This window comes from Perognathus longimembris, chromosome 10 (genome assembly GCF_023159225.1).
Source record: "Perognathus longimembris pacificus isolate PPM17 chromosome 10, ASM2315922v1, whole genome shotgun sequence".
Taxonomy (NCBI): Eukaryota; Metazoa; Chordata; class Mammalia; order Rodentia; family Heteromyidae; genus Perognathus; species Perognathus longimembris.
Window position 1 is genome coordinate 14,503,329 of NC_063170.1, and position 14,702 is coordinate 14,518,030.

Genomic DNA, 14,702 nt, shown 5'->3' on the forward strand with positions numbered 1-14,702 from the left:
TTTAATGTTGTGCCAACTCCCCATGGTTTTAGCTTTCATTTGACACAGAGTACACCTTCTTGCTTCCAGCCCTACCCTCCTTTCTGACCGCAGTTGTCTCTTCTGAGTCAATCCTTTGTAGTTACAGACCACTGGGAATGTCAGCATCCTTCTGGCTGAGTTTGTGGGGAGGGATGATCCATTCAGCCTGGCTGGCTTCTCAGTGGACTGTGAGCCCCACCCCCTCAGGGGCTCATGTGTCTGCAGGACTTCCTGCACAGGCTTCTTCTCCCACTATCACACTCCAAAGGGAAAGAAAAAATAAACTTGGAGCAGATTTAGCCTGTTTTGACTCCTGGGTGGCCCTGAGTGTTGTGTGGCTGAAGTCTTTCTGTTCTTGGCACCATCAACAGCCTTCTGCTTTGTAGAGTGGATAAGTAAAGGGGGTGTCTTGTGATGGCTTCCTTGTCACATTAAAAAGCATTTTACACCATGTTCAGAAAGAGTGGTTGTGATGTACAATGGGCTGAGGATCCTACATTCTAGACTTTGATGCTTCAGGAGGGCCTGTCTCTCATCGTTTTCAACTTCCCTCCCTCCCTCCCTCCCTCCCTCCCTCCTTCCCTCCCTTCCTCCCTCCCCCCCCTCCCTCCCTCCCTTCCTTCCTTCCTCCCTTCCTTTTTTTTGCCTGTCCTGGGGCTTGAACTCAAGGCCTTGATGCTGTCCTTAAGCTTTTTCACTCAAGACTAGCATGTTACCACGTTGAGCCACAGTGCCACTTCTTATTTTATGGTGACTAATTGGAGACAAGAGTATCACAGACTTTCCTACTGGGCTTGCTTTGAACTATGATCCTCAGATCTCGGCTTCCTGAGGAACTAGGATTACTAAGTTTGAACCACCAGTGCCCAGTCTAATGAAATACCTTTAAACCCATGTTTAGACACAACATTCATTTTTGTTTCATATACAACTTGTACATAGAGTTTGAAAGTCTCTGTGTGCTCTTCAGAGCCTGAAGTGCTTCCCTTTCTGGTGATATCAGACATCGCTGGTATCTCCCAGGTAGTTGCTACAAAGGCATAGCAGAGACGTGCAGATAATAGGAAAGCAATGCAAGCTGCTCAGGGAGGAATCCTTACGAGTTGCAGGTAGCAAGGAAAGAATCTGGAGGAGGTGATTTATACTGAATGAAAAGTTCTTTACTCTGTAAATTTGTGCATGAAGGTCAGGGTCCAGCTCCTTCTTCTCAGTGGAAAATTTGATTCCCCCAAATGTGGGTATTTCATTTCCTGGGAATGTGTGGGTAGGGACATTGTGTGTGTGCAATGTGTTAATCATAAGAAACCATGGTGATCTCTTGTACAACCATTACACATTTTAGCCTTTCCAAGACCCTAAGGAAGTCTGTAATTTAAGAAAATGTTTAATTTTGTTTATTCAAAGATTTTCCAAAATTATTTGGCAAAGGAATAATCTTGTTTTAAAAATATGTTTTCCTTGATCTAATTTATAAGCAAACCAAAGAAACAATGTTAGAGAAAACTTTGAGAAAGATAGTCTGGGAGAAATTTTCCTTTGTTTCAACGAATGAACCAATAGCTCTCACCTATGTCCTTTTCAATGTGTGTACAGAAGCAGGAAGGTACACACACACACACACACACACACACACACACACACATACACATACACCTTCTTTTAAAATATGTATGTACATTTGTTATTGTAAAAGTGATGTACAGCAGGGTTATAGTTACATAAGTCATATGAAGAGTACATTTCTTTTTGAATAGTCTCATCTCTTCTGTTGCACTTTCCCAATTTTCTCTGCCATCTCCACCAACAAGTTGTATACTTCTTCATTTTTCAGCATGGTGTCTAGTATCATTATGCTGCATTTGGTTGCCCTTTGTCCCACATTTTCCGTGCCCTCCCGGCTTACCCTCCCCAAACAGATAAACGTACCAAGACAAAAGGTACAGAAAACAAAAACAAAGAAAGAAAAAAAAACACTCACTTCCATTTCTTGGAGTTCGTTTTGATAATGATTATTTTGTATTTTCATATTAGAATATCCTCCTTTAGTCTTACTGCACTCACACTTTTTTTTTTTTTTTTTGGCCAGTCCTAGGGCTTGAACTCAGGGCCTGAGCACTGTCCCTGGCTTCTTTTTGATCAAGGCTAGCACTCTGCCACTTGAGCCACAGCGCCACTTCCGGCTTCTTCTGTTTATGTGGTGATGAGGAATCGAACCTGGGGCTTCATGCGTGCAAACTCTACTGCTAAGCCATATTCCCAGCTGCACACATCTTCTTACCGCAAGCATTCTCTACTTCAGGAGGTTTAAGTCTCTCAGGAATCCTAAACTGATCACAAAGAATTTTCCCATGATTGACATAAAAATTTTCCCCAACTGACTGCCATTAGTCAGGTATGTGGTTCTCACTGAAGAGTGAGATTCCTGCATTTCAACTGGTTGTATTTGATTTAGGCACCAGTGAAGAAAGGCCAGAGATTCTGTTATGTCAGTGGTAATTAATGGGCTCACATTCAAAGACAGATTCCCATTCTAGGAGGCATGCTGGTCTCTGTAATGTAAGGCCACCAGACAAGAATGGAAGAGCTTTGTGCTCTTGAAGATTTCTCTTCCTGATCAGCCCTAGGATCAGAGGCTACTAGACACTCAGCCCGGCACTGCCCTCTTTATAGTCATGAAAGCCTAAGTGTGGAGTCATGGATAGCTTACAAAAACAAAACAATAGCCATCTGCGTATTCATGTACATGAGTGTGCATGCATGTGCCAATGAGCATCTGCAGGTGTTCAAATAGTATTCACAATTTTGGGACACAGAATGGAAACAGTAAGCACCCCTCTTGTCCTGAAGGAGTTTGAAAGCCTGGCCCCAATGATGGTTTGGTCCCACAGGCTGGTGATTCCCTGGAAATCTCAGCATCTTTGGATCGGGTGGACAGTTCAACCCCCAGAGTGAGTCAAAGAACCGGAACTGGTGTTAGAGAGCACTCTGCACACAGCCACACCCAGATGAGAGAACAGTTAGATCCTTCTCTCTCACTGACTTGACCCATTTGAACACAGAGGCTTGGTTTTACTTTCTTTGGCTTGATAGCAACATTTGAGCGAAGTCAACCATCCAGAGACACGGCAGACAGCCAGGCAGGAGGAAGATAAACAAAATCGACACCGAGCCAAAAAGAAAAAATGCAAAGGTATTCAAAATGCAAGCTCTAATTTTCACTCCCCTGTTTGAAGCCTGCCAGACACAGGGCTTTGAGAAAAAAAATAAATAAATAAAGCTGATTTGCACTGAAAAAGGCCAAAAATAACCTTGCTTTCTCTTGCAGAAGAAAACAGAAAATGTCTGTAGTTTCCTTCCATTTGGGATAGGCAGGGTGAGCCTCAGGCATACACCTGGAAGAAGACTATAGACCAAAGGGAACACACGAAGGCCATGGTTGAGGAGTGGCTGAGGCTGCTGATTGAACGCTTGAGTTTGGCTAAGTGGAGAAGGCTGAAGAAGAAGCTGCAGCCACTGGGAGGAGAAGACTTTCATTTGCATACACTAATTACAAATAATCTCTAACTGGTAATTGGCCGGTGTTTATAGCCTTCTAAAATATCTCATGTGTCCCTATTTCCCTCTGTGTCTGGCAGTTTTGTCAAATCTTCTCTGGACTCTGCTTCCAGGTTATTTCTATCTTCTTTCCATTTTCTAAAATATAACTCGGGTATCCTCGTCTTCTGGAGATGCTCCATGAACCACGGAAAGCTGGATATTCAATCCCAGACTGCTCTCTCTCTCTCTCACCTCAGCCATCTTTCTAAGTTTGATACCCATTCCTCTTGCTTTGACCCATAAACTTCGTTCACTACTCCTCTTAGCTCCCAAGCCCCTTGCTCATCTCCCCATCTCAGAGATTCATACACTCCTCATCTAAACATGGCTTCTTTTCTCTGAAGGAAGGAATCTCAGCTGCTCTCTCAATGAATTGTCACACTGTGCCTGATCAATAGAATGCACCTTCCCCCAGTTTCTTCATGAGGAACCCAGGATCCGGAGAGAAGAAAGATCACGCCCAAGGTCATAGAACTCTTTCAGTGATGGATCACTGTGTGCCCTTAGCTTGTGGCTTACATCCTCTTGTGATTGGCAGCTGCCAAAACTTCACATTCCCTGAGTCCCTGAAATGTCTCCACGGTGTGCTGCTGCTGCTCCTGAAAGAATGAAGCTGAGATTCCAGGTGTTGCTGCTGCTGGAGAGAGAATCAGTGTTGTTACCCTGAACTTTTTTGCCCCCTTAGAGTTTGTCAAAATAGGGAGAATATATTTTGAGCTCAAATACAGTGTAATAGTGCCTGCCAAATTATTTTTATTGACACACACCCCATTGCTCACATAGAGGAAAACCCTGACCTGGCCAAAGAACTCACAAGTAGACACAAATGACCCAGGAGAGAGGAAGTAGCCCCACAGTGAGTGTGCCCCTGAGTTCGGAAAAGAAGGAGGAGGAGGAGGAGGAGGAGGAGGAGGAGGAGGAGGAGGAGGAGGAGGAGGAGGAGGAGGAGGAGGAGGAGGAGGAGGAGGAGGAGGAGGGGGGGGGGAGGAGGAGGAGGAGGAGGAGGAGGAGGAGGAGGGGGGGGAGGGGAGGAGGAGGAGGAGGAGGAGGAGGAGGAGGAGGAGGAGGAGGAGGAGGAGGAGGAGGAGGAGGAGGAGGAGGAGGAGGACAAGAAACACAAGAATAGGAGGAGGAATGAGAAAGTAAGAGTATGAGAGGGAAGATGCCAAAGGAAGAAGGGAGAAGAGGGTGGACAAAAGAAAAGGAGAGACAGTACTTGGCTACTTTCGTCCAGAGGAAACACTCTACATATATTTTTCCACACTTATCTTTGCTAAGTGTCTTTGGAAGGGTTTTAAAGCAGAGCCACATGGAGATTCAGACAGACACTTTTCTGCCCAAGGAACTTTACTTTGATTTAAAAAAGAAAGCCAGTGTCTCCCTGTCAGTGGTCACAATGCCATGGAAATTCCTATAGCTTGAGAACAACTCATAATCATTCTCTTGTTACCAGGAAACATAGAACTCAAAGGTTGGTGATTGGATCCAGGACCTTCCTGAAGGTTGGCCAACCAGGAACACAATGTGCAAGTTTCTGCAGTATACTGTGCTCTATTTCTTCTCTCTGTGCCAGACTATGAGAGACTGGGAGGCCAAGCCCCTTCTTCTTGGCCAGCAAGGTCCACTTGCTCGATTGATGGTGTCTACCAGGTTGTACATGATAAGTCAGCTGCAGAGCTGCTGAAATATATCCTCATTGGGAAACATTTGTTTGGGATCCACTTCTATTCAGCCAGATATGGAGGCTGATACACTAACAGACTTTCTTATGCTTGATAAATCAGAGGACTGCAGAAGAGGAAAATCTCCCTTTCTGCTTGAAGACATTGTTACCTGCTTTTCATGCTTGGGTAGGATTGCATCAGATATTATGGCTCATTGTGATGGTGGATTTAAGGTGGACTGAAAAGGCAGAAAGAGTTCTAATTATAGATGATGTCTGTGGACTCCTAAATTAAGCAACTCAGGACCCCCCTATGATGTGCACATATTAGTCACAGGACTTTAAATGTACCAACTATATCCCATTTTCTATATTCATGACAGGAAGATAAAAATACCCTCCTTACAGTATTGTTTTGGAGACTGAACTTCAAAACAACACATCTGAAAGGCCATGCAGAGTTCCTGATGCCAAAGAAAATGAGAGATGATGCTAATGATTATAATGCTCTTCTAATACTACTGCTAATTTTTCATCCTATAAAGAGTAGAGTATAGCTCGGGGCCTATCTCAAGGTAAAGTGCTTGTCTAGAAAGTATCAGTGTCTGGGTTCAATCCCCAGTACCACAAGACAAGAAAATAAATACATAAAAATAAAAGTAGAAGCTGGGTACCAGTGGTTCACATCTTTAATCTCATCTACTGAGGAAGCTGAGATAGAAGGATCTAGGTTTGAGGCCAGCCTAGGCAGGAAAGTTTGAGACTCTTAGGGACTCAGCCAAAGGCACTTCTTCCTACAACTTCCACGCTGGGTTGTGTACATTTCCTCATGGCCTAAGAGGGAAGAGAGGCTGGTGGGTGTTGTAGCTGCCAAGGGAAACTCCAGAGTTCATTCCTGTGGCTGAATTTGTCCATTTACGTTTCTTTGATCTTAGATGTCCCAACCTGGTCGTAGCTGGGTGTCATCTGTTTTCTACACTTTGCAAATGCGATAGTTAAGTGCGTCAGCTGCCTGATGCTTACATTGAAAATTTCCAGAGAAATCTGTTTTCCGAGAACATGCATCTTAATTTGTTTCTTTTCACATAAAGGGGTTTCTCTTGGGGTGAAGGTTCTTAGCAGTTGAATGAAATAAGTTCTCTTCAAGAAGGCCACGTGTTTTCGTAGTATTCCATTGTCTTCTCGTTTGGATGCAAAGACTTCGAATTTTACATAGTAAACTTTGCATCAATCTTTTATTTCCATCAGATAGCTCAAGGTTGTGATGTTCCCTTGTCTTTGAAAGAAAGCAAGGCCATGCTGAGCAAAGCCTATGAATCAGGTAGAGCTTCTCAGAGGAACAGGGCAGGAGAGGGGGGCCTGGGGGGCATTGGAGATGTCACAGCCTTTTGCGTCGCTCATAATTAATTATTAGAAAGATTTATAAAGTCTTTTCATAAGCACTCCACAAAGCAGATTGGAACCAAAACCTAATCTAGTTAAACCCACTAAATTGCTGATATAGGGAAAGAGTTGGGTTGGGTTTAAGGAATCAAACATGATCAATAATCCGGTCCTTAGAGACAGTGACTAAGACTGTTCACTGAGAGGTCTTATTGCTCCCAGTGTGAGCACGAGAGAGAGAGAGAGAGAGAGAGAGAGATAAAGCAGAGCCTGAGATAGTCTCAGTCTCTCTGCTCCCCAGATTCTGCTCAATGTCTGCTTTCTTTAAGGATTATTTATGTTGCAACCCTGCAACTCTCACCTCCATTTCCTTTCTCCAACTTTCTAGAGCATCCTTATTAACTCTCATTTTGGTTATTTTAGCACAATGCTCTTTCTGTTTTGCCTTCTTCTACAAAACTTTGTTTGCCTGGACTCCTGTCCTAGATTGAGAGTGCTTCCTCTGGGACCACATAGAATGCTGCACGTGTCCTGAGAGACCCTCTTAAAATACAATTGACTTGTCTCTTCCTGGCTTGAGAAGCCCACTCCAGAGAAGGCCTCACTTCTCTTGTACTACACTATGTCCAGTATTGAGTGTAATATTGGCTCTCTCTACTCTGCAGGTATTACACTAATATTTCTTTTTTTTATTAATTAAATTTTGTTGACAAGGTGTTGTGCAAAAGGGGTACAGTTACATAACAGGGCAGTGAGTACATTTCTTGTGATATCTTACACCCTCATCTTTCTTAATATTTCTTGAATGAATGCATTTGTGCGTTCACACTTTCTGTCTGACTGGGGCTCCAGACTAGATTGGCCTGTCTTCTCCACATGCAGGCTCAACTCGACTCCTCAGATACGTGAGACTCTCCCAGTCTTTCCCCCCTTACCTTCTGCTGATCTTCCTTTGTCTCACCTAAAGTCCTATCTGTACCTATGATGAGATGTCAAGAGTATGGATACTAAAGGGAGATTCCGAATTCTAACTCAGGGCCTCCCAAATATTACCTAATAGGGGGTGATCTTGGGCAAATGACTTAACATCCAAATTCTTACCTCATCTATGAAATGGCACCAATTTCTCTGTGTTATTGTGAGCGTAACCAATATTTGAAAAGCCCTTGGCATAGTGCTGGGCCCAACTCAAATATACTGGAAAAACTAATAGAAATGGCCAATATCGTTTGGAGTTTCTAGAATGAGCTCCTGTTGTTGAAGAGGACTGATGGCTGTCAGAAAGCAGCAGAAGTGATCCCGTTTTCTCAAAGCCCTGACCTCTGTGAGGCTGCCCTGCATAATCACCTACAGAGCCTGGGTGAACTCAAGTGGAATTGGTACTGAAATGACTTTCCCTCTTCCAATCAAGTATCATGATATTGCATTTGTAGATCCCAGTGTTTTACACATTTTTTACAGCAAAGGCAGTGTCCAGTAGATAGATATTCATGAATAAACAAGTAGAAAGACATAGATCCCATCCAACATTGGTACCTGTGGCTGCTTGAGTGAGCCCTAGTCATTGTGTACCTACCTGTAATCTAGCATAGTATCTGTGTTCTGAACATTCTGCAGCTTGCTTCTTCCTTTGAGGTCAGTCTCAAGTCCCTGACCACATAGTCAATTCAACCCCACTTAGTATGACACAAACTTCATCCTCCATCCATCCACACTTGGGCAAATCATGCTAGAAGTTGGATGTTCTGGGTTATAACTATGGTTATAACCATTAATGGGAAAGGTATGAGCCTGCATTCCTTTATTCTCTCATAGTCTTCCTTATATTAGTTTATTGAATGTTTCTTGCCATGCTTTCTTGAATATCATACACTCACGCCATCTCCTCCCTGATTTAGGCTTCAAGTCACCATGGCCCTAGTCACATCTTAAGTGAAGCCACTACATCATGATGTGACTCATCTTAAGCTATTAAATATTGTGATGTAAATGCTTGAGTCTATCATGTCTCCTTGAATACTGACATCCCCTGTCAGTTAGCTCCTTGATCTTGAACCATCTTAGACCTGTCTCTCTACTTCAGTTTTGCGCTCAGCATTTATCACATCATGGTCTGGACTCCAAGTCTCTTGCTATCTCTTAGAATTAGATCCTGTAGCACTGTTAGCTTTCCACATCCTTGACTTATATGGGACTTCATCACAGAGTGAACCAAAGGGGAAATCTAGATTTATACATGCCTCATTTTCCGTACAAGCCTGAAAGAATGTGTCTTTAAACTCAAACCATGCAGTGTGATGAATATGTCCACCTTTTCCTCCTAAAAATGAAAAAGAAAGACTGTGGTCCAACTAGTTATAAATTTTGCACTCATTTCCTCCATATTTACGAACGTTCATAAAAAATTGAGAAATCTCATGAGCTGTATGGATGGGTCAGTGTATAATAGCCTACAAAGCGAGCAAAGCACTTGAGGATATAGAAGTGAAAGAATAATATATAATTCATAATACGGAGATGAAAGGTGGGAGACTATGAAGCTGCTCTTCCTTTCAAAAGGATTAATCATTTTTTAATATCAACATACCCTATTATAAAGACAACATGGCTTATCCAAATACAATCACTAAAGTACTACCATCTTTAATCAAAAGATTATGGAATTCTCAAATAGTCCCTAGGATAAAGCTCTGTATGAATATGGTTTGAATATCAGTTAAATACAGATTTCTTAATAGTTCAGCTATTATGTAATTAAATAATATTTGTATAATGACAATTGCATACTCCATAAGTGAAAGTTATATTTAATGAGACATTTATTGGCACAGATGATTAATAATAAAACTTCACGCTGCAGGTAATTTATACACATGCAATGTGGCCAAGAAGCAAAGCTCATTTTAATGCTTACCTTGTGTCCCAGGCTGCTGGTTTCTTAGCCAATTCAAATCAATTCCTGGGTAAAAACATCAGCCTAAGGCTTTAGGGTGTAATTGCAAGGAATGATACAGTGGACAAAGGCACCTTTCTATATACATGGAGGTTATAGAGAATGCATGTGAAGGTTAATAATTTACATTTTTATTTTGTTTGTAAATTGGTTAAATTGGTCTTTTTCTTTAATAACCCAGAGAAGCATCTCAAGGACCAAAATGAAATCTTCCCTTCCCTCCTCTTTACTCCCCTCCCTCTCCTCTCTTCCCTTTCACCTCTCCTCTCTTCTCCCCTCCCTTCTCCTTTCCTCCCTTAGGCTTTCCCCTCCCTCTGTTCCCCTTCCCTTTTCTCTTTTCATCTTTCTTTCTCTTTTTTTTTGTTTCTTTCTTCTTTCTTTGTACATTTGAAAAGCAGAAAACTTGTCACTCAAATGTGACAAATACATGACTTTATGACATTGTCTGAGCCCTAGTCACACACAGAGCCTTGATCTACACTGCCCATCAAGGGGAGAGAAGACGTAGGCCGGCTGTGGTTGATCTTGTGAATGGAGGAAGCTGATTGGTGGTGGTCATCCTGATCTTCGCGATACCCTTATAATTGTAGGGGGAGGGGGTGTCTCATAATATGCTAATGTATATACAAGTAATTATTTGTAATCTCTCTCAGTGTCCTTGTTTACAAACATGGGTCTGATTCCAAACTGGGTACTGTCTTAGTGTATTTTATGTGTCTATAACAAAATACCTATAGCTGGATCATTTTTAAAAGAATAGGAATTTATTGAATCACAGTCCAAGGGTAGCTGAGAAATCAAGGTGCTGGCAGCTCCAATTTTCTGGTGAGTACTGCCTTTTGCTTCCAGGATGGCACTTTGCTGCTGGTGAAGGTAACAGAAATTAAGGAGATTTTGACACTGGATTAAGACCATAATCCAACTCACAAGAGAGGAGCCCTTTTACAGGACCCCCCCTGTCCCCCCACACACAACCTTTCAAAGACTACTAACTACTATTTTGAAATTCCCCACCTGAATTTGACATGTGTAAACCAATGACATCACTTTTGTTTATCCTTATTAAATCACATGTTTCATAGCTTCAGATTTCTCCTTAGCAAAAGTAAGGATATCAGCACACCCTTTTCTCCCCTTTCCTAAAGAGGAACAACTATAATACCAGTATCCCAGCAGTGTGAGCCCACAGCCCAGTTTCCAGACTCCAGATACAAAATACACTAAAACTTTATTTATGCCTTTACCTTTATATGCCATTTGTGCAGAGAACACACTACTTCATTTTAGAGAATTAGTAGATATTATTTATTAAACTCTAATGCTCTAAAATTCTCAATTCTTTCTCTCTCTTCCTTCCTTTCTTTTCCTTCCTTCCCTCCCTCCCTCCCTCCCTCCCTCCCTCCCTCCCTCCCTCCCTCCCTCCCTCCCTCCCTCTCCTCCCTCCTTCCTTCCTTCCTCCCTTCCTTCCTTCCTTCCTTCCTTCCTTCCTTCCTTCCTTCCTTCCTTCCTTCCTTCCTTCTTCCTTCCCTCCCTCCCTCCCTCCCTCCCTCTCTTCCTTTCCAATATTAGTGCTTGAACTCAGGGCCTTGCTTTCCCTTGGTATTCTACCACTTGAGTCACATCTCTACTTCCAGCTTTTTGCTGCTATTTGGTAATAACATTTTCACAGACTTTTCTGCCCGGGCTAGCTTTGAATGGCTATCCTAAACTCTCAGCCTCCTCAGTAGCTAGAATTACAGGTGTGAGCTACCAATACCCAGTTTTCAATAGTTTCCATGGTCTCATGGCAGGATGGGAAGGGGCAATGGGACAGGGTGGTGTCTGGATGCAGGAGGCAGTGCATACGTGTGGGACATAGCATGCTCAGAGCATCCTGTGTTCTGTAACTGCTCTCTGAGAGAACCACAAAATCATGAGGACATCATTAGTGGCCACCTCACCCTTTCTGAATGTGTCTAGGCTGTGGAGTAGCAGCTTGAATTCCAAACTGAATTGCCAAAATTGTTGTTTTGCCTCAGAAAACATATTTTTCTCAATAAAAGTGAAGTGTGGACTTCTCCTGAGGTTAGTTTGGCTTTGCCATATCTAAGAATAGAGAATATCTAGAGGGTGATTCATAAGCAGAGAGAAGATATTTAACTAGGAATATGTCTGAAGGTGTAATGTGTAGAGTAGACTAGTTCACAATAACTATTACCTTTTGTTTGTACTTTTTGATAAAATTTTAATCATGGTTTTATTTTGGAGGGGGTGGACTATAAGTGTTAATTTCTTCTACATTATCCCAAATGTCCAGGCAGTAAAAATGTACCATGTTTACAAATGAGTTACAAGAGGTATTGAAGGCAGCATTTTCCCAACTCCTCTATTCGATTTTGTATTTTGTATCTGTATCACCCTCATGGAAAAATACTTAATGCCTCCCAGACTTCATTTACTCACCTTTAAAATGGAGGAAACTGTAATAACCACCAACGTGGTAGCTCAGCTTAGGCCATCAAGACTGTTCTCAACAAATACATTCACTCCTCTAACTCTAATAAAAGCTTTTTTTTTCTAAAATATAGACACTCAGGGTAAGTTTTTACTTGGTATAGCATCATATTATCTCTTCAAAAATATTTTGGGCATGGGCATAGGCATAAACACACACACACATACACACACACACACACACACACACACACACACACACACACACACACCCCTCCCTCAAATTTTACCATTTACCTGAACCAAAGTAATTTCCACCCAACAAGTAAAATTACCTATATGTGTAGGAGGAAATCCATTTCTTGAATATTATTGCTTTTCTAGACCTTACACTTTCTGAAATGAAAAGGGGATTTAGATAGTTATTCTTCATTAAGTTCTTAATACCAACACATTTATTTGTTAGTCAAGTTCCAAGTCACTGGATCTAATAGACCCAGCTCCTCACAGTCCGTTACAAAACGGGAAATGGGGTTTCAGGACGAAAAGGGCAGACTGCATTCCAGGAGTCAGATAGGAAATGCCATCCACAGTTACCTTCTCATGGCCCCATCTTTTCAAAACATGTCTGAAAAATATGGGTGAAACCCCGAGGTCTTCACAAAAAAAAACCCTGTTTCCTTTTTGGCATGGGAATGTGTTTGGAAAGTGTTTCTCAGGCTCTCTTGCTTGTAAATGGAGCTTGGAGCTGAGTTATGACTAATGGCATAAAAGCAGGAACGGCAAACCTTCCCAGACCTGGCCAGTACAACCTCTTATACAACCAAAAAAAGCTTTTCTGGCAAGATGCAGAGCTTCTCAGCTGGCCTCAAAATCCAAAGGATGGCAAAGCTGTCCATCTCAAGAGATCTGGGTCTTTGAATCAGCATCTTCGACAACCGCCTACCCAACACCCAATTCCACATGACACAAACAAAAAGGAATCAAACTTTAGTATATGAATCCACTGGACTTCTGGGCTTATTAGTAGAAACATTCAGCTTGAACAAGATGAAAAATGAAAAGATAAACTTGGATCTCATCCAGCCATGACAGGTGATAAAGACACCTGGCGAATTCCTTCCGGAGTCAAGTATATTTACACATAAAAACAGAATTCACTGACAATTGTAGATATGGGTCTTGAAACAGTAGAAGCACAGTTCAGAACTCAAACACTCCGCCCTGTGGAGGCATCTGTGCTGTGAACAAGATGCCCCGGGCCTCCTGGGGACTGACAAAGCCTTGGCAGACAAGAAACTTCCTGGCTAAGCCCCTATTCCAGCCTAATCACTGCTTCCAGAAAAAGAGAGCATCCCCACAGGGATATTTTTAGATTCACCTGATTTTTAGAGCAAACTGCATGCGAGTCCCCACACTGGGTGTGCACTCTATGACTGATGCCTCGTTGATGTCCTTCCCCCCATTAATATTTACTATAGGATGATTAATCAAGTTCTGAGCCTTGGAGTGAGACCTTATTGTAAGGTTCCCACACAGAACCATGAAGCCAGGGTCTGTAGTCAGCCTCCTCCCAGCGACCCAAGGAAGCTTGTTACAGAAGCTTTCTTTTATGCCCTTTGTGATGAAAACCATGTTGTTGAGACCAGTTTGGAGCAACTCAAGAGAGAAGAGTTGGTAATTGCATTGAGTGAGCGATGCGGCACTAAAACAATGGGGGAAGGGAAGAATGGCGAGGAAGTAAAATATCATGGACGGATGGCTGTGCAGGAGAGAGCAGGGCATGATTCCTAGGTCTCTCATATAGAAGTAGAGACTGGTAAGCAAACAAACCCCCCAAGAGAATGAATTGGACATACATACAAGAGTTAAGCCTTGGTTATTCTGAAGACCCCAGTTTTAAATGTAGCCAGCAGGAAATATGACAACTACACAGTTTAAATGACCTATGTAGGGTGCTCCAAATAGGTCTTTCCTGGAAACATTTACTGTGACCAAGTGGTGGGAGATAAGGAGTCTTGTCAGGCTATGTAGAACACTGACATATAGCAAATGAGAAGAAAGGAGGCTTCCCCCCCCCATTCCTCTTTTCTATCTATCTTTCTTTCTTTTTTTATTTTTGGCTGCCAGTTTCATTTCTGATTGTATCTGGACCCTCAGTACCAATCTATGAGTTCTCAAAACACCCATCCACAAAGATCCTGTGGTCAGTAGGGCAAGTTTTAGGCAAAGATCTGATGCTGAGAAAGGCAAATGGATGACTAGGTTTGTGGAAAGGTAGATGAATATTTGAACAAACAGATCCTGAATGGGACAGTCTAAATGAAAGACCAAAGAAGTCATTGCAAGGAAATCAGCATGGATTATTCAGCTACCTTCAGTTTAATGATGCCACATCCCATATAATATTCATAACCTGGAAATTAAATCTGAGTCTGTGACTCAACTTTCCTAAAAGTCCTTCATCCATCCCAGTGGCTCAGACATGGCACAAATCAGGTTTATAGATGAGAAGTATCTTGGCAAATGAAGAAAGGAATTCAGTGAACCTCCTGGGGCTTTTTGCATAGGACACACGAGTGAGCTATTTACACAGATGTGAACATTTAAATATTTACTTGTTTTACATCCTAGGATTGCTCACCTACACAT